The following is a 19,093-nucleotide window of genomic DNA, read 5'->3' on the forward strand; positions in this document are numbered from 1 at the left end:
CAAACCGACGAACTATTGTTAATGGTGTTACTAGATGAACACCGAACAGAGCCACGAAAAAGCTGATTTTAGCGAAAAATTAAATCCTCACCCCAATTACGTGTTGTATTGCTATCTTTTGGCAAACAGTGTATGATAAATGTCAACGTTAATTCTATGCATGTACACGAAATATAACTACGGATTTGACTGATGTTATTACACTAAAAGATCTGGAACCAGTTGTTCGAAAGCCGATTAACGCTAACCCAGGATTAAGAGCTAACCGAATTTTTCATCTCGCTCGATGAGAGGGTTTTGTAAATCAAATTTTACGCTTAACGTTAATTAGTTAAATTCCATCTCAAAACCTGAGGGCGAAAATCTTTTAAAAATGTTTTTATGGAACAAAAAATTAACTGGACTCAAATTTCAGTCTTACCCAGGCTTACTTAACCGTGCTTTGAACAAATGGGCCCAGAATTTATTCTTATCCGTAAATACATACGGAAAATGATAACATGATAATATTGCAATGGAGCACCGCTTGCCCTACTTCATACCTGAATGTATCTATGGGGAAATATTAATTTCAGTGAAGAAAGTTGAATCTTCACATTAACATTTTTATAAAGCTGAACAAAATACAACAGCAAGGTCGATGTTGTGAGCAAAAATCTAATGTTGCAAAGTCCTTCGAATTTCACGGATAGCTAGCTTGAAACGGTTAAACCAATAGCTATACAATACTCTACAATGTTCTTCAGAACCATGAACTAATCAGAAATGAGCATCGTTGTAACTACAAACAGGGATGACTCTATTACACAACTTAACCATCACCAAACTCGTAACGGAAATTTCACTGAATTAGTGCTCTGAATCAGCAAATTCCTCAACGTGCAACTGAAAGCTACCATCTGGGGTACTCACGATAGGTATAATAGTGACAGGGAATTGTGTCAGACCCGAAAATGTCCCATTATGTTAAAACTAGAGTCCAACGACTCAGAACGTAACCCTAAAAGTCCTCTAACCCTCTCAGGAAAGGTCCTCGAGCCCCCCTGTCAGTGATATACCGTAGTACCCCCCTGATTTCATAAAGGTGTTACAAAACTTATTATCTTACATTCAGGAGTCGCTGTCACAGTCTGATTCTATGTCCGCTGCAGCCGAAAGATTGAAGTAAAAGGACCTTTGTGGCTCCGGGAGGTGTTTTTCGGCCATCTTTTGGAGGTCTTTTAGTTTTTCTCCGCTGAGGGCCACTGGAGAGTTGTTCAGTATTGCACGTGACGTTAGCGGGGTTGATTTCCTGACGACCTTCACCCTTTTCCATGGCTCGTCAGAAGAATAGCTGTTTCGGAACCAAACTTTGTTGGGTTGATGTACCATCTTCTCCTCCCCGGTAAATCGGATCCCGCTCTGTGCCCCAGCCAAAATTCATCCAGTGGGCATCTTTCAGTTTGAAGGCCATACCCGCGTTGTCTTTCTTCGCCAACCAGTACTTGTCGCCGACATAACTCTTCCAATCTCTAAAATCGGTCTGCTCCATTTCTCGAACCTTGAATAAACGAAAGAGCGAATAAGAAACAAATGTACCTAAAACCCGCTTTCGTTGTTTCAAATGCGCGCATAAAGAGAAATGATGAACATATTGCCTCCACAGATTATTGAAACGGTGTAGAGCCAATGAAATTTCTGCGGCTTTGATTACTATTTGACCCGACTCCGACTGAAAAGTGACGCATATAAATTCGACTTAGAATATCCGAGAAGAAAATCAAGTCAAACCCACATATTCTATCAAATCACCTCTGCCCAATTTATGATAGGGGTCTAACTGATAGTCCAGAATTGGACAAAATTTTAACTAAGAAATTACGTTTCGAGATATGTCAAAATAAACTGAGAAATGACTAAAATTTTAACAGGTAACTGAGAGTCAAAAAGGGATCATAAATAGCAATATAATTTTACGTACAATAAATGGCTTCCTTTGATTTGTGTCACGGACGACTTTAAACCAGTCTTCTGGCACAAGGACCTCTGCATACTTCTTTCTTTTCTCGATCTGGCTGAAGTCCGGGTCGTTCTCCAGGTAAGTGTGTCCTCTGGTTAGGAACTTGTGGTCGATCCTTTCGTAGACGCCACTTTGTTGAAGGTCAAAATAAAATCCAATGACTATGCTGTTCTTGTTTTGACCTGGACATCCATCTGAGTAGCTGGTAAGCGATCTGTAGGTAAATCAAGATTAGATTACTGAGTTGCATTGGTAGAGATAGGGGGCATTTTTCCTTAACCTTTTCTCTACAGATGGAGAAAAATTACTTGTAAATGATTTGATCAAATGAAAAACGTGTTGAGTATTTTCCATCATGCAAAGACCAGAGTATTTTCAAGTCTAGCCGTAGTTGTACCTAAATGGAACTTCCATCAACTCATTTGTGCGTTTCTCTGGTTGATTAATTTTATCGGGAACATTTTGAAGGCTTCGTCAGAAATAACGCAAAGGCACGAGATCAGTAAAAAAAATTCTGCCCTCCATATTATATTTTCTATATTATTGTTTCAGACGCTTTGCTCTTTGTGTGGTACATTTGTTTCAATAAGACTTTTATCATTAATTAATGCATGCGCTTAAGATCTGTGGTACATTTCTAACACTGAAAACTTCGTAGATATAGTATTTTCTTTCTTTCTTTCAAATTGCAACAAAATTGAGAAAATTTGCAAATATCATCATGTGACATAAAATCGTCGTTGAAATTAAGTTTTGCAAATTGCTGAGATTTTTACGGAATCTAAATATGGTGGATTGTGGAATAATTTCATAGTACATGTTAACACCACTTTTCTTTAAAATAAAAAAGTTACCTCGCTCCAGTTCTGAACTCTTGTAAGAATGTCTGCAGAGACGACACCACCTCACTCGAACCCTGTTTTTCCACATGTTTCCCCCCACATCAGCATATGGCCCTGGTCTGACACGCAATCGTGGATGCCGAAATTGTACACCCAAAGTTGGGGGGCGTAAAACATATCATTATGGTGTAGATTCGGTGTCGGGAGATTTTGTTCAAAATCAAAAGTAACCATATCAACTGCGTCTCTGCTACACGGGCCATTCTCTCCTTGTATCCTTCGCTTCCCTGCCCAGCTTGCGTTGACTTTTGCTTTGTCCCTGCGCTTGCTTTCGTACCCCATATCTGCCTGCTGTTGGTGGCGTCTCTGCTGTTCTTCCAGCTCTCTCTTTTCATCTCCCGTCGCGGTATTCATGGCGATTGTCAATTCTTCGCATTGCGCACAAGTGTCGGTTCTCGGTAAACCGAACCCAAGGTTAAAATGCGTGTTAAATATTTTTCTATAGAAGTCTTGGCTGACTTTAGGCTTTAATACATCTGGTGGCTGAGTATTTTGCTGTTTGGCTCTAGAACAAACAGTATATAAAGAAAAGCTAGAATACGTTCAATGCACCATGTCTCACAGCAGCTGAACAGATATGTTGGTGAGGGAGACAAGTTCCAGAGAGCATTTTAGCCCCAGGAATGATGAATTGCGACAGTTGTAAACAGAGATGAGGTGGTGACGGAAATAAAGAACAGTTCAGGAACTCTGGCCATTGTTGATAGTGTGCCGTGAAAACGTGCTTGCACAAAGTGTTGACAGAAAAACAAATTTCTTGGCAGGGCAGCAAAACAATGGTAGTGTGCAGAACAAAAAGGAAATAACGTGGAGCAAACCAAAATTCTTGAGAGTGAAGAACATCCAGAAGAAAATAACGGTGTGAAGTGGAAAATTATGGTGTCCTTTGAAATGTTGTTTAAATAGTCGTCATCGTTTGTTGTGTTTTCGAAAAACGGACAAATCCCGCGAACTTCTTTCTTGAGGTTCCTGCAGTTCTCACGTTGGTTTAGCCAGATACGGTCGGTAACTTAGTTGTTTCTCTTCTTATTTTTTTTTAACACAATCCGAGGTTAAAACTGATTTACAACAAAAAAAGGTTTACAATAAAAGATTTACAATAAAATCTGAGAAAGTAAGAAAATTATGTAAGCTTGGATTGACATCTTCATGCTGCAAAAAAAAAAAAGGAAAACATTAGTATATTTTATACGAAGAGAGGTATGGAGAGAAACTTATGCATCAGTCAATTCCAACAGTGCCCATCCCCCCCCCCCTCCCCCCGGCCGACCCCTGGGAATTAGGATTATTTGAAAATAAACTGGCAAATGCCCCACCGCCGGGACAAAATAGTTGTTCAAATGCCCCGGGGTGGGTGCTCAAACATGTCAAAAATGTTTTTTCAGTAAAATCTAAACCAATACAGGCCAAATTAAGTCCTAGCTGGGTCTTGTTTCTCGTAGTTTGTGCAAAAATAGGTCATTCTACAGCTCTAGCGTCCCATTTTATGTCCTATCTAGCCGTATTCAATAAGAAACTTACTGTATTCGCCGACGAATTTTACATTAAGGAAGCGACAATGCTGTAGGGTAAAAACAGTGAGATAGTCAAATCCCTTGGGGTAATTGGGTGGAAGGCTAATGCGCGATCCCCGGGATGGAAAAAGTGGCAAAATGGCCCACTATTGCCCGGGAAGGGGGGGGGGGGGGATGGGCACGGCTGGAATTGACTGATGCATTATTGCTTAAAATCCTAACCTTAAAGTCCAACTTTTTATGAACTTGTAACCTGCAAAAGTATCTTATTTAAGTATTGAATTCAGACATTACTTTTAAATGTCAAAGATAGCCGGAAAGGATCTCTACCCTGGGTTCATGAATCTTGCTTTTTAAAAGCGCCGCCCTCACGTTTCTCTTGAGTGCCGGTTCAATAAAGGTTGACAGTGTACTTTCTCATGCATGTCTACCGGATTTCGTTGTGACCTTAGGCTAACATTTACGATTACAGCCTACCATCAAAGTCGACAAGAGAGGCTCTCTTGTCGTAAGCTTTCACCGCAACGCAAAGGAAATACATTTGACGCTTTAGACTGGCGTTCTAACCGCACAGATAGATATTTGAAGTTGTTAATAACTTTGCCCCACCATGCTATCAGAGTTAGGAAAAAGACGAAAGGAGGCTCTGTTCGCAGGGTGACTTTGCCCGTGTTTGCAATAATCTTTTAAATACTGCTCAATGGAAAGAGCAAGATACTAAAGCGCTGTTTTCCTATGTAGTCTTTATGCCACCATTTAATCTCTTAAAATGGTTTTAAGAAAGAAGAAGCACTAACTTTGAGAAAAGCAAACCTCACACAACAATCGGAAAATCAATGAACCGCCTACTCACAAACTCGAAGGAAGGCAATTTGCATTTGATATCTTACACCTACTCCCAAGAAAACAGAAGTGTGGTTTCATATGATCGAGATCGCAAAACATTCTGCGAACGTTGCCACCCTCCGATCGTGCTCCAGTTCCTGGGACGTAAGGGGCTCGCAGGCCTCACAACTACAATAAAAGTTAAGGAGTGAGTATAGTCAAACGCAAATCTGTCGGTATCAACCACTAAAGTCCACAAGCAAGAGGCTAGAGAGAAATTATTTGTTGCTCACCCTGTACAATTTGCCAACGGCCCATGAAGAAACGTCTTTCTCTTCGCAGACTCGTCTGAAAGACTCTAATTTGTAGCGCCGAGTTTGCCGGGATTTGCCTTAAAGAAGCACTTTCTTCATTCACTGCCATACCTCCCATTTCCAGTGCAGCCTAATCTTCTGTGTGTTAACGTTCACTGAGACTTCAGTCCAGACTGGGCAACAATGTAAACAGGGATAATTCTTGTATTTCCGTCAAAAGAGAATTCGATACCTTTTTAGTACCAAACTTAGCAGTGATTCTGATGTGTTGACCTATTAATCTTCATAACCCAGCTAGCTGCTCGGTGATCTATATTTGAAGAAAAAAGTGTTGCGAGTTTTGCGTAAGAATGAGGGAACGCTTTATTACACGGTATGAGCAGCGATGTTGTTTTGTGTCAAGTAGTTGCGAACGTTATGTAACATCGTTGCCTACAACATTAAACACCCCTAAATTGTTTCTAAGTCTTCCACTCTGCACAAGGTTAATTAAACCAAAGTAATCTTTCCGCCGGGGGGTACTCCCTTATATGGGCTATATAGGCATGTGTGGCCCAGCGAAAGGGTATGGTTTTTCAGCCACTTTGGTCATAAATACGGTATTGATTAGCCATTTTTTCCGCCATTTTGGTAATAAATGGGATATCGTCTTTTGCACTCTAGTCTTGAATCGTTTTTGTTTCTATGTTAGGTGGGGGGCCGGAGCCCCCCATAAACACACTAACTACCCCCCAGGTTTTCCTTCGAGGTTCAGAGCTTTTAAGAGACAGTCCGCGTTAGATTCGACCGGTCAATTTGGGCCAGTCGTTTGATTTCCTTCAAATTTTCAGCAACAGACAAAGTTGATATAACATTAATGAAAACACATTTCTTTTGATTCTAAACTTAACAAGACCCGAAATTTTGAGGCGAATGTTCAACCCTCCCGAATCCCCGAAAATCGACCTTTCACCGAGTCGAAATTAACCCGTTTTCGGATGTTTGCCGCCGAAATAATATTTATCCGAAAAACCTTACATTTATACCACGAACACATACACTATACTTCTTTACAAATATGGTATATAGAACTCATATTATTGAGAACTTTTAAAAGGAGGGCATCTCAAACATACCAATGTTAACGATTCGTGCACGGAGCGTGTCAAGTGCTGCAACAAAAACCAACATTTCTCAAAATTCTGACTTACTCTGGAAGTCTCGTGTATTTTTTCAAAGAGTACTAGGATAGTGTCCTTAAACTACGGAATAATATTTAGTGGATCTCTATACTGCGAAAAGATACGGCCGCAACAATTTTGGGCAAATCTCTTATTTTCCGACACGTGTTCTGTGACAGCGATGGCATCCCAAGGCAACAAACTTCGACTTTTTCTGTCTTGACCGCAACTTAAAGTAGACAAATGCGTTTTAAAAGGGTAAACAATTAAAAACGTACCTTAAAAGTTCCACTGTTTTGCTTCCAAGACTTCATGTTTCACCGATTAACTGTTAGCAAATTTGATGGCCGTGGCACTGTATCCGTGATACGGGATCCGTCGGATCCGTGTTGTTTATTTGTTGTCTTGTAGGCGACGATCATGCTAGCTAAAAACCTGAACATCTCTACAGAGTTCCGTGAAATTAGTTCTGTTATTCAACTGGGCACTCTGCCGACCAAACAGTCATAATTTGCAGAATTTATATCGAGGAAAGACTTTTGAAAGTTGTCGTCCATCTTTGTTTTGAAATAACAACCGCTGACAGTAACAACACTTCCGGTCTGATCGAACCGGAAACAGAACATCGTCTACAGTAAGAAGTCGTGCACTGTTAATTACTTGATTATTTCTAGCTTATTTTCTACTTCAAATGCATACATGTTTATGCAGGACAACTCATTATTTAACCCTTTTACGTTATCTATGATGTATTTTACTAAAATAATAACAAAAACTGTAAAAAAAATATCGAAAAACTGCGAAATATATAGAAATGAGACTTCAGAAAGGTCTCAACAGCAACTGCAAATTTACGAAACTTGCAATAAATGAGACGTCAGAATGGTCTCATTGAGAACTGCGAATTCTAATGTAAAAAGAAGAAAATGCAGTCCTTGACCGGCATACCGCTACAATAAAAGAGGCTAAGGCTAGCAGAGTTTTTCTTTATCGTGTTTGTTTTCCGGGGGTTTTATTTAGGCTAGACTTTTCAGCGGCTCTCCTGTTTGCTATCTCCGAGAGCGACAGGTAGCTGCATGGAAGGTAATCATTAAAAACTGAGTGTACCTAAATATTATTTTGTTGACGAGATCGGCCTTCTACATCCCATTTACTACGACGTTTATGACCTTTGCCAGTACCGGAAAACCAACAAACTTTCACAGTTTAATGTTGCAATACTAAAGAACATTCTAAAGAACTATAAAGTCCCATTTACAGCAAAGGACAGAAAGAAGGATTTGGTTCAGCACTTGGCTATCTTTGTTGAAAAATGTTCGTGTTTTCTGTTAGTAAAATTATTTAGCTATGAGACAGAATGATATTTAGGAGTGGGGTGAAAAGGTCTACGGATCGGCGGATTTGGTAAACATTTTAGCCCGGATTCTGGATTAAGAGCGAAATTTTAACGGATCTGCGGATCCTATGATCACAGCGGATCGCGGTTTTATCCAGTTTTGGGGCCTGGATTTTGGATTTTGGCCGTTAGGAAGATCAAATTTGCTCTTTTTTCTCGTACGCGTATCTGCAAGATTTTGTTTCGATACAGACGTTGGTTAAATAAATATTTCGTTGATAGTCATCCTCAACGCTAAGACACAATACCATGCAAGGCAACTCCAACAACTGAAGTCACTTTGTATCTCGCGTATCATCTAACGCGGCAAACAATTTGCGGATTCGGATTTAGTTGATTTTTTGAGCGGATCGACGGATTCAGCCATTGATTTTAGCGGATCAGCGGATTTACCTACCTCTATTCACCCCCCCTCATTTAGGTACACTCAGTTTTTAATGATTGCCTTCCATGCAGCTACCTGTCGCTCCCGGAGATAGCAAACAGGAGAGCCGCTGAAGAGTCTAGCCTAAATAAAACCCCCGGAAAACAAACAAGATACAGAAAAACTCTGCTAGCCTTAGTCTGCTAGTCTTGTAGCGGTATGCCGGTAAAGGACGAAATTGTCGCTACAAAGTTTACGATTTTCAACTGAAAATTGCAAATTTTCGCAGTTTCCTGCATTTTCTTCTTTTTACATTAGAATTCGCAGTTCTCGGTGAGACCATTCTGACGTCTCGTTTATTGCAAGTTTTCGTAAATTTGCAGTTGCTGTTGAGACCTTTCTGAAGTCTCATTACTATATATTTCGCAGTTTTTCGATATTTTTTTTACAGTTTTTGTTATTATTTTAGTAAAATTGCTGGTTTTCACATGACGCCATAAAAAACTGAAATTCATATCTAAACACAATTTTGGGTTTTTATCTTCATCACATAAAAGAAAATATAAAATACCATCGGCTTGCTTGTTTTCAGAAGGAAAGCATTTTTTTTAAATAGAGCAGTTTGAATTTTAGATTTTTGCGCAGTGCGTGACAGAAGGATTGCTGCTCTAAACATGTCACGAATACATGAAAACATCGATTTGCCTCGTGTTTTATTAGGTCTCATCAGCTAACATGTAATAGAAACGTCTATGTTAATGTGTGAAAGTTCAGCGGAGAGAAGAAGGGCTTTGAAATAGCCAAGGTAAATCTCAGATGTTTTTGCTGGTTTCCGGCCGCCATGTTGGTGTCCCTCAGACATGGTGTCCCATACTAAACTCTTTAATTTTCCGTGGTACATTTTCTTGAATAACTCGGTTATGAGATATCGCACGGACCTGTGGCTTTTACACGTTGTTTATGTATCACTCTTCTACAACATATCTATTTCTTGACTTTATCTATTGAATTGTTGAGGATTTTATTTTTTTTACTTGCGTGACGATGTGTGAGGTGAAAACCACCAATACATCTTAGATAACGTAAAAGGGTTAAATAATGAGTTGCCCGGCATAAACATGTATGCATTTGAAGTAGAAAATAAGCTAGAAATAATCAAGTAATAAACAGTACGTTAATAACAATAAAACTCTAGAAATTGGACTTAGTGCACGACTTCTTACTGTAGACGATGTTCTGTTTCCGGTTCGATCAGACCGGAAGTGTTGTTACTGTCAGCGGTTGTTATTTCAAAACAAAGATGGACGACAACTTTCAAAAGTCTTTCCTCGATATAAATTCTGCAACTTATGACTGTTTGGTCGGCAGAGTGCCCGGTTGAATAACAGAACTAATTTCACGGAACTCTGTAGAGTTGTTCAGGTTTTTAGCTAGCATGATCGTCGCCTGCAAGCCAACAAATAGAGAACACGGATACCGTGACACGGCCATTTGCTAACAGTTAATCGGTGAAACATGAAGTCTTGGAAGCAAAACAGTGGAACTTTTAAGGTACGTTTTTAATTGTTTACCCTTTTAAAACGCATTTGTCTACTTTAAGTTGCGGTCAAGACAGAAAAAGTCGAAGTTTGTTGCCTTGGGATGCCATCGCTGTCACAGAACACGTGTCGGAAAATAAGAGATTTGCCCAAAATTGTTGCGGCCGTATCTTTTCGCAGTATAGAGATCCACTAAATATTATTCCGTAGTTTAAGGACACTATCCTAGTACTCTTTGAAAAAATACACGAGACTTCCAGAGTAAGTCAGAATTTTGAGAAATGTTGGTTTTTGTTGCGGCACTTGACACGCTCCGTGTACGAATCGTTAACATTGGTATGTTTGAGATGCCCTCCTTTTAAAAGTTCTCAATAATATGAGTTCTATATACCATATTTGTAAAGAAGTATAGTGTATGTGTTCGTGGTATAAATGTAAGGTTTTTTGGATAAATATTATTTCGGCGGCAAACATCCGAAAACGGGTTAATTTCGACTCGGTGAAAGGTCGATTTTCGGGGATTCGGGAGGGTTGAACATTCGCCTCAAAATTTCGGGTCTTGTTAAGTTTAGAATCAAAAGAAAAGTGTTTTCATTAATGTTATATCAACTTTGTCTGTTGCTGAAAATTTGAAGGAAATCGAACGACTGGCCCAAATTGACCGGTCGAATCTAACGCGGACTGTCTCTTAAGAGCTCTTTACCCCACATAGCATTTTGACGCCTTAGGGGAGGAGGTAGCGGATCTGAACTCTCGGGTTCATCCATATCTGGGTTATGAGAGTTTTCAAAGGAAATTTGTTCAGCTTCCCTGCCCGAACTCATGTGGGAGCGTAATTCGTGTACACGCATGCGCACATTAGATCTAGCAACAACTGGTGCAAATATCAATAAAATATTTGATATGAAACCACAGTCTGCTGGAATTACAAAGAACATCATCTTAAATTTGACTTTTATGGTCATTTCTATTGTTAAAACCTGTATCAACTGCAAAGGATGTTTTCAAATTTTTTTGTCAACGTTTTAACAGATTGGGCCTATCTTTGCCGACAAAAGAACTGTCACATCTTTGTGCAATTAACTCCTGCAAAGCGAATACACGTGGATGGTGACTCGATCGAAGAGCATAAACTCAACGCAAAAGGGCTGACCGTGAGGCTAAACTGTGACATGTATAGCTTAGGACTATCTAAATTAGTGTTAAAAAAATATCATTTTCAATTAAACGCCAGTCCTAAACGTTTTCTTTGTTGTTTTTCGACGCGGGACGCTCTAATACAGCCAAGTACATCTGTTGCTAGGTACCGGACAACATTTGGTTATCACATCAAATGTTCAGTTTTCGAAACTCTCGGAATCCCAACCTAAGAAAATGCGAATGGAACAAAATTGATCGTTCCAGTAAAATAAATCGTTAAGGATCGAATTTTATTCAGATGCAAATTTGAAGCGGTGGCCCGGAATTTGTTTAGTCTTTGCATTTTGCGCTGATAATTTTGTCCGCTGTTATCAGGGCGGCATTTTTCCATGATGATGATTGCAGATTATAGAATCGACGTACAAGGAACGTCGAGATATCTAACAAAATGTTGGATTTCGTTACTCTGAAACGCGAGTACGCACAAAAATGCCGCAAATTTTTCACAGGTGACCGCAAGAAAAAGAAACTTGCAAAATGATTGGTTAAGTTTCCGTAAAGGCGTTTGGAAGTGTTACTTGTTTGTGTGGCGAGAATTTTTATTCAAGCGCTGTTTTCACAATCTTTGGCCCGACCCAAATGAAACTGTAGATGAACGACAAATTAACATTATTATTACTCATACTATTATTATTATTATTATTATTATTATTATTATTATTATTATTAGTGCGTTTTTCAGGCGAGCGGACGCAAGCACGAGGAACGGGCGATTTTTAGCGAATTTAGGTGACGGTGACACTCGCTACTACAATTTGTAACGGAAGTTTATTGTATGAATCAATTAATCAGAGTATTTCACACAGTGTTGAAAGCAAACGAGTTCATTGTCAACTAAGTGTTGGACGAGCATGGGTGGTGTCAGCTGTGCTGTGTATCACTGATCAGTACAGCTCATCTATTTCCTGTTTCAAAGCAAAATTCTGATGTTATGGATTTGGGAAAGGATGGGGAAAAAAAAGCGCATGCTTACAGTGCGAGGTAATCTGGTTAGTTACCTTGCATGCAGGGCTGCTTTAGTAGCGGAAGCAAGAACCGGCGCTTTTCCTGCAACTGTATTCCGTAAGCTAACCACCGCGCCTACTTATTAGATGAGGCAAGTTACGTATTTATTTAGCGGCTAGGCAGATCACAACATCCTTGTGGGATTGTTATTTTGATACATTGACTCTCATGGCTTTTACGCATGCGTTGTTATTAGTCACTACCAGTGACAAACTTTACGCGATATCGGCAATTCAGACAAATCTTGGAACGTATGGGGAGACAAGTGAGGACGAAATAAATATTTAGTTCAAAAGTATATCTTCACATTTATTTCAAGTTATTACTCGTCACACAGCAACAGCACCTATTTGGATAAAATTCACTTACTGGAGGACTCACAAGTATGGGTTAACTGCCCACATTTTGACCTCTTTCTTACCCATGACAAGATTGCACAACACATTTTGCGGTCGTGCCTGCAGTTTTGAATCCAACAGAGATCGTACTGCGAGGGTATAAGACGGAATTGTAACTTAAACGTAGAAAGCCGTGAATTAATTTAAACATTGGCTATTTACGCAACTTCTCGACGGATTTGACACTACGGTGGTATGTTTTTGACAGGCATCAATGTAGTTCTATATGGTGGAATAACGAACCAAAATCAGATCAACTTGAATGCACCAAGAGCAGTCGATACCGTTTCTGTCGCTTCAACTCTTTCTTTAATTAAGCTTTGCTTACAGAAGACTGACTTTTAGCTCCAAGAACTTATTTTTGTTGAATGGTTGGTTTATCGTTAACAAAACGCATAAACATTAGCGGAGGCTTTCGAGATCGTTGGCCATAAAGACATGTGAACATTAGCTTTTTCTGTAACACTTTCTTTCATTTGAGCTGTATTTAGCATCTAACCTATGTAGCATTTTGGCCAGGTTAATGCTAACTTTGTGGACAAACAAAGTAAAATCAGCCTCATTAATATTAGGAGACAACAATAGACGTACACCGGCTACCGGTTAATGTACATGTGCCGATTTTTCCCGCGATTTCGTTTTGTTGTTTTGTAATTTTGTAGCCTTTGTATTACAAAGACCGAAGAAAAGTTGTAAGAACTCATTTTTTTCTGCATCCATTTAGAGTGATTCGTTATCTTCAAACAAGAACAAACAAAAACCCGCGGAAACAGCGTAAATATTTTGTAACTTGCGCAGACCATTGAACCATGTAACCCAAGTTCCGTTCCATGGTTTCGGGAAGGTATTTGGCATTTTAAAAGCAAGCGTTTCCTTTAGTTGTCAGCCAAGTAGGTTTTGAAGAGCGAAGGGTCGTTAAGGCTAAAATTAAACTTGCGAAAATTATTTTCTTTTGTAGGCTCCAGTGTTATGATAGAATGACTCACTTCGCGCTTGTGCTAGCCTCCCTCGCAATAGATTTTATGGGACTCAAAAAATTAAAAACGACTGCATTGAAGGCTACGCTTGTGCAGACGTTGAGAATAATAAAATTTTTATCGAGACATCACCTGATAGATTTCTCAGGAGAACAAAAATCAAAGTAGCACTCCCGTAATTAACTTCAGCTAATATTTGTGAGTGTTTGGTCAACTTTTCATTGTTTATTTTTTTCTACCTATGTGCGTGACATTTCCTTGAATGACAAGATTTTGCATTCGTTCAGGAAAGTACTTGTCGGTTAAAAAGAGTCGATCTAAAAATACATGATTTTTTACTTCATATTCCAAGAACCTAGTTTTTAATCATTATTTCTAGAAGATTGGGTCATCGTCAGCAAAACCGCTCTTAAACTGCGCAAATTTATTTTGTAACTCTATACGCAGACGGTGGTAATTTAATTTTCGTCTCGGGAAGAAACGATATTTTGTGCCATGTTGCGAAAGAAATCGGGCTATTCGCGTGAAAATACTAAGCAATACGGAAGCTTAAGGCAGATAGAAAAGGAAGAAGGAAGAAAAAGAAAAGAAAAGCGAATGTTGCATATTAGCAACTCCTGACTGCTGTAGAAAACATGTCACTATCTCTGTTATAGCTGATATGTTGTTGCTTTTTAATAGTATTATTCGCCATCATATTTGTCGTTGTTCTCTGAAGCCTAAAGCTCACCGCCTTTTTCAGGCTGTCGATGTCGCTTTTTGAAAACTTGAACGTTCAGATTAGATGCTCAAACTTCACTTTAATCGAAGACAGATTTCGCCGCGAACTTGAACGGTTAATTTTAGCAGTTTAGAAAGCGCTTTTTTTAAACATGTTTTGGTTTCAAAAAGAAGAGTGAGAAAAAAAAAGTACGGACTGTCTTCGTGTTGAACCGGTCCCACGGAAAATGTAATCGATTCCAGTACAGCGAGTCAATCGCTTGCGCCAACAAAGCAACAACAATAACGGTGCTTGGATTATACCATCAGATTACTTGTATCGGTTTGAACAGCGAGCGGCTCATACGACGCTTCGCTGACTTTACTGTTCAGCGAAACAAAACCGTTCTTGAAACAAAAGATATCCAAAAGATGCCGTTAGGAAAACTGAGTTTTTTTTGCATACGTTATTTCTCGAAAACGAAGAGCAAACCAGCGAAAAAAAAATACAGGGCAATGTTTGTTGACTAAAACGAAGCCCACATGCAAAAATTGAGACAAACCCGAAAAAAAAAAAAAAACACCCCAACATTCGACGAAAGGCGGTTATTCATCTAGCCGTTAATGGTTTACTTTACTTTGTAACGAAGGGAAAAAGGAAAAAAAAAGGCTCCAGGTGCGCGGATCGAACTGACGTCCCGCTTCCAGGATCGCTCAATCGACTGGACCGCACACCACGTTAATCCCTCTGGCCAACGAAGAAACTTCTCTAATCATAGTAAATTTCAATGAGCCCATTGTAACATCGAAACGACTTACAAGCGCAAAAAGCCACGCTTCGCTGCTTTGAAACAAAAGGTTTCTTTTGTTTCTCGTTCGAACAAAAGATTGCAAAGATACACCGCCAAAAAAACTTGGTTTTTTGCGTACATTATTTCTCAAAAACGAAGCACAAATTAACGAAAAAAAAATACAGAGCAATGTTTACCCATTAATTTGAAGGCCACATGCAAAAATGCAGGTACTTTTGACGAAAAAAATATCAAGCAAATTTTCCACTTAGCATAGTTTTCCACCAAGCCCTGCAATTTATGAGGATTGGTGAACATTCAGCGTTTTAGCGTTAAAAATCAAGGTAGGGCCACTGCGAGGCGCCCTTCTTCGTGTTGCAGGACAGCGGCTTCTGATGTGGCCCAGACGGCCACAATTATAACATCTCCCTGTGAAAGAAAATAATTGAAATTAGTTTTAATTTTAGTTAATATCAGTATCTGGATTGATACACTTACTTTCTCTATTGTGTTGCCTCGATCTTCTTCGGCGTGGACCAGCTTCTCCTCCCCTCGAGCTCCTTAACGCCTCATCGGGAGCCTCCCTCCTTTGAAGCTTGCACTTGACCCTGTTTAACTCTCTCATAATTTCTGCTCGCGTCCTCGGTTCTTGTTCTCTGTCTGTGGAAGCGCAGAATTTGGCTCTCCGCCCTCCATTGCCATGTCTTCATTGAGGAGCCTTCTCTCCACCTTTGGAGTAGGCTCCGGCAAAGGAACATTTATTCCATTCGCCACACTATCCTGTGAGTTTACGGAAGCCATCTAACAATAAAAAAAGAAAGCCATTTAATGCAAGTACAATTGGGACGCATTTAATTCCATAGGTTAATGCTCTCTTTCACATAAACAGGAAGCACAACTTTGACGTAAGAAGTGAGACACAAACATCGACTCATTATCTTGAACAAAACGAACAAAGAAATCTTTGTTCTATGACAAAGGAGTGAGTCCTCTAGCTTAATTATCTCCTAAGCGAGCACGGTGCCGTATCTTCAATATTGCGCGCACATTTTCACTGACTATCATGGAGGAAACAATCAGGGAAAGTTTAGAGTAAATCTCATTACCACCTTTTTGAACGAAAGAACCCCTTCAAAATGGTTCCAGAATTACAGTTGTAGAAATAAGAACATATTGACTCCACATATTTTTCTGAAATATGCAGCAAAATGCAAATTACGCAAAACAGAGTTGTCGAAATTGGTGTTTTTCGTAGAGGGCTTTTAGTTTGAACAGTACTAAACCAAAGCATTGTAAAAGTGCCAATAAGCAACCACATAAGGTTGTTTGGAATGGATACCTTTTACGGTTTCTTCAAATACTTGCTAATTTACGAGTAATATTCCCATTTTCCGACTACTGCAATTACGGGAAATTTGCTTTTTTATATTGGAGCGCGTAATTATTACAAACATTCACGGCCAGAGTGGGTAACGCCCCTCGCGACCCAGTTAAACTAATCAGAATGAGTACTGGGTGTAGTTTTTTTAAATGGCGATCAGTTCACTTCGATCTTTTACGGGAGGTGGTCGCATACGGAGATCAACGAAATAAGCCTAATGTTAGATTGATGGATTAATTAGATACATAAAAATGTTACCTTTTCAGTTAAAATTAGGCAAATAGCTACATTTTCTTCAGGGACAACGACATTTCTATTCCAAAACTGAAAGGACTGGCATATTTTTCATTGATTAACGCCTGGACAATCTATTCCCTCTTTTGGTGAAACTTTGTATAACATTTTGGAACAGATCACTAAAACAAATCCCGTTTACATAAAGATTTAACTATATTAACCCATCGCCTTTATCTGTAAACTGTTATCATCTGTCTGCAGTCCGGGGTAGCGTCATTAAAAATAAATTGAACTTTTGTTACTTCTGAGTAACGAATTAATGACGAACATATGTGATTATGTTAGGTGGTTGCTTACAGAAAATATTAAACAGAAGAATATTTCCAATTTAAGGCCTAATAAGTAGTAAATTTTAAACAGTATGTAATTGAGAAACAAAAGGGCTCTTTACGAAATGGTCGCTGACAGGAGGTGGTCGCTATGAGAGAGTGGACTGTAATTGCTACACTAGTATAATAACAAATGAGTGGTTTCATCTTGGTTGTGCTTAGGGAAACGTTAATAAGGCGACTGAATGAAAAAAAAAAGTCTGCTGTTAAAAAAGCATCTTTCACATCTTACGCAACAGATAAAAAAATTTCACACTTCATTTTCCAAAGTGCCGCATTACAAATTCTCCAGAACATTTCCTGTTAATTAAATCCGCTTTTCTTTGCTTATAGGATTGTCGATGTACGAACGCCGAACGCGCAAAAATCTTTTTTGGTGTTTTTTTTTGGGGAGAATGCCGATTGGGAAAACAGATTTGTATGTAACGCAAGTAATTCAGCTTACAGCTGCAAGTGATGGTTTTGTTTAATAAACTATTTATCTTATTTAGGATCATTCTGATCATGCTGCATCAAAGGAACCGACTAATCCTAACTGAGAATAATTGAGTTGTGTTTAGATCATAAATGGGGTAGGAAAAATCGCAGATTCTGGTCCTTATAATTTAATAAGGGCAAGGGTTTTGGAAAAAAGCGGCCAACCCCTACCCAATTTTTTTTTGGGGGGGGGGGGTTACCTCTTCTCCCCCCTGAAAAAAACCTGAATACCTGTTTACATGCCTCTAACACGCTTCCTTTTTAAAACGTAAGCTGGCATATATTCTTACCTTACAGGATGAATCAGTCGAAAAATCCGGCCAAAGCAGTAGCTATAAAATCTGTAAAATTAAAATAAAAACTAAGCTTAGTGGTATGACAAAGCTGTATGGAATGTTTTGAACAGGCGAATAAAGTATATGCCAGTAATTATTTTAATACTTTCCAGATGACAGCACGTAAAATGAAATTTCCAAGTAAGTTTGAACGCAGTTCTTGGAATGCAAAAGGAAAAAAAAATAAACAAGAAAAAGGGGTTTGTTCGATTGAAATACAGAGAAAATGTATGAATTCCATTTGACGCTCAAATAATAAGCAAAACGTCTAGGAAACCCCAGAGGAGCACCCAAATTCAATTTCGAGCAACAGAAAAAATTCACCTATTGAAAAAAGCATTCCAAGTAAATAGACTGAAAAGAAATTTCACCTAAAACTGAAGCGCACTTACCAAAGTCACTCTGAACAAAGAACACAAATCAACTGAAACGTTGAAAGAGATGAAGAAGACAAATCCACTGAAACGTTGAAGGAGACGAAGAACACAAATCAACTGAAACGTTGAAGGAGATAGCAAGGCCACACGTTTAAACGTCACCTAACGCATCGCTATTGGGCGTTTTTTGGACGCCTGGGTTGTATTGGCCTGGCAAAATTCTACTGATCACAGAATTGAATTACTTTCTGTGACTGCCTCACATTCGTAGCTCGTTATCATCACGCTTTTGCCCTGCCACTCTTTAACCGTATATTTTTAATATATTTTTATTATAATTGCATTCACGAATTCAATGAAAACTTACGCTGAGGCTGTCATTTTAGGCTAGTAACTAACGGCCGATTTTGGATCCGCTTACATTACGTACTGCTACATTTTAGGCCAGTAACTAACAGCCAAATTTGGATCCGCTTTCATTACATACTGCAACATTTTAGGCCAGTAACTAGCGGCCGAATTTGGATCCGCTTTTATTACATAATGCAACATTTTAGGCCAGTAACGAATGGCCAATTTTGGATCCGCTTTCCTCACATACTGCATTATTTTAGGCCAGTAACTAACGGCCGAATTTGGATCCGCTTACATTACATACTGCAACATTTTAGGCCAGTAACTAACGGCCGATTTTGGAACTGCTACATTACATACTGCAACATTTTAGGCCAGTAACTACTGGCTTATTTCCCGTCTGTATATTAACACTTATTACATACTGCAACATTTTAGGCCAGTAACCAAGGGCCGATTTT

General features: G+C 39.1%; 1 pseudogene across 1 annotated transcript; it reads right to left on the reverse strand.

Moving 5' to 3' along the window:
- Window positions 1–1,027: 1,027 nt before the first annotated feature.
- LOC146482167 (uncharacterized) lies at window positions 1,028–10,836 on the reverse strand (annotated as a pseudogene). Its single transcript, XR_014864161.1, has 4 exons — window positions 10,721–10,836; window positions 2,854–3,406; window positions 1,961–2,213; window positions 1,028–1,540 (listed from the first exon to the last, which is right to left on the reverse strand). The product of XR_014864161.1 is annotated as an uncharacterized LOC146482167 (transcript).
- Window positions 10,837–19,093: the final 8,257 nt, after the last annotated feature.

The sequence above is a fragment of the Pavona decussata genome, unplaced genomic scaffold (assembly GCF_977016875.1).
Source record: "Pavona decussata unplaced genomic scaffold, jaPavDecu1.1 SCAFFOLD_47, whole genome shotgun sequence".
NCBI classification, from domain to species: domain Eukaryota; kingdom Metazoa; phylum Cnidaria; class Anthozoa; order Scleractinia; family Agariciidae; genus Pavona; species Pavona decussata.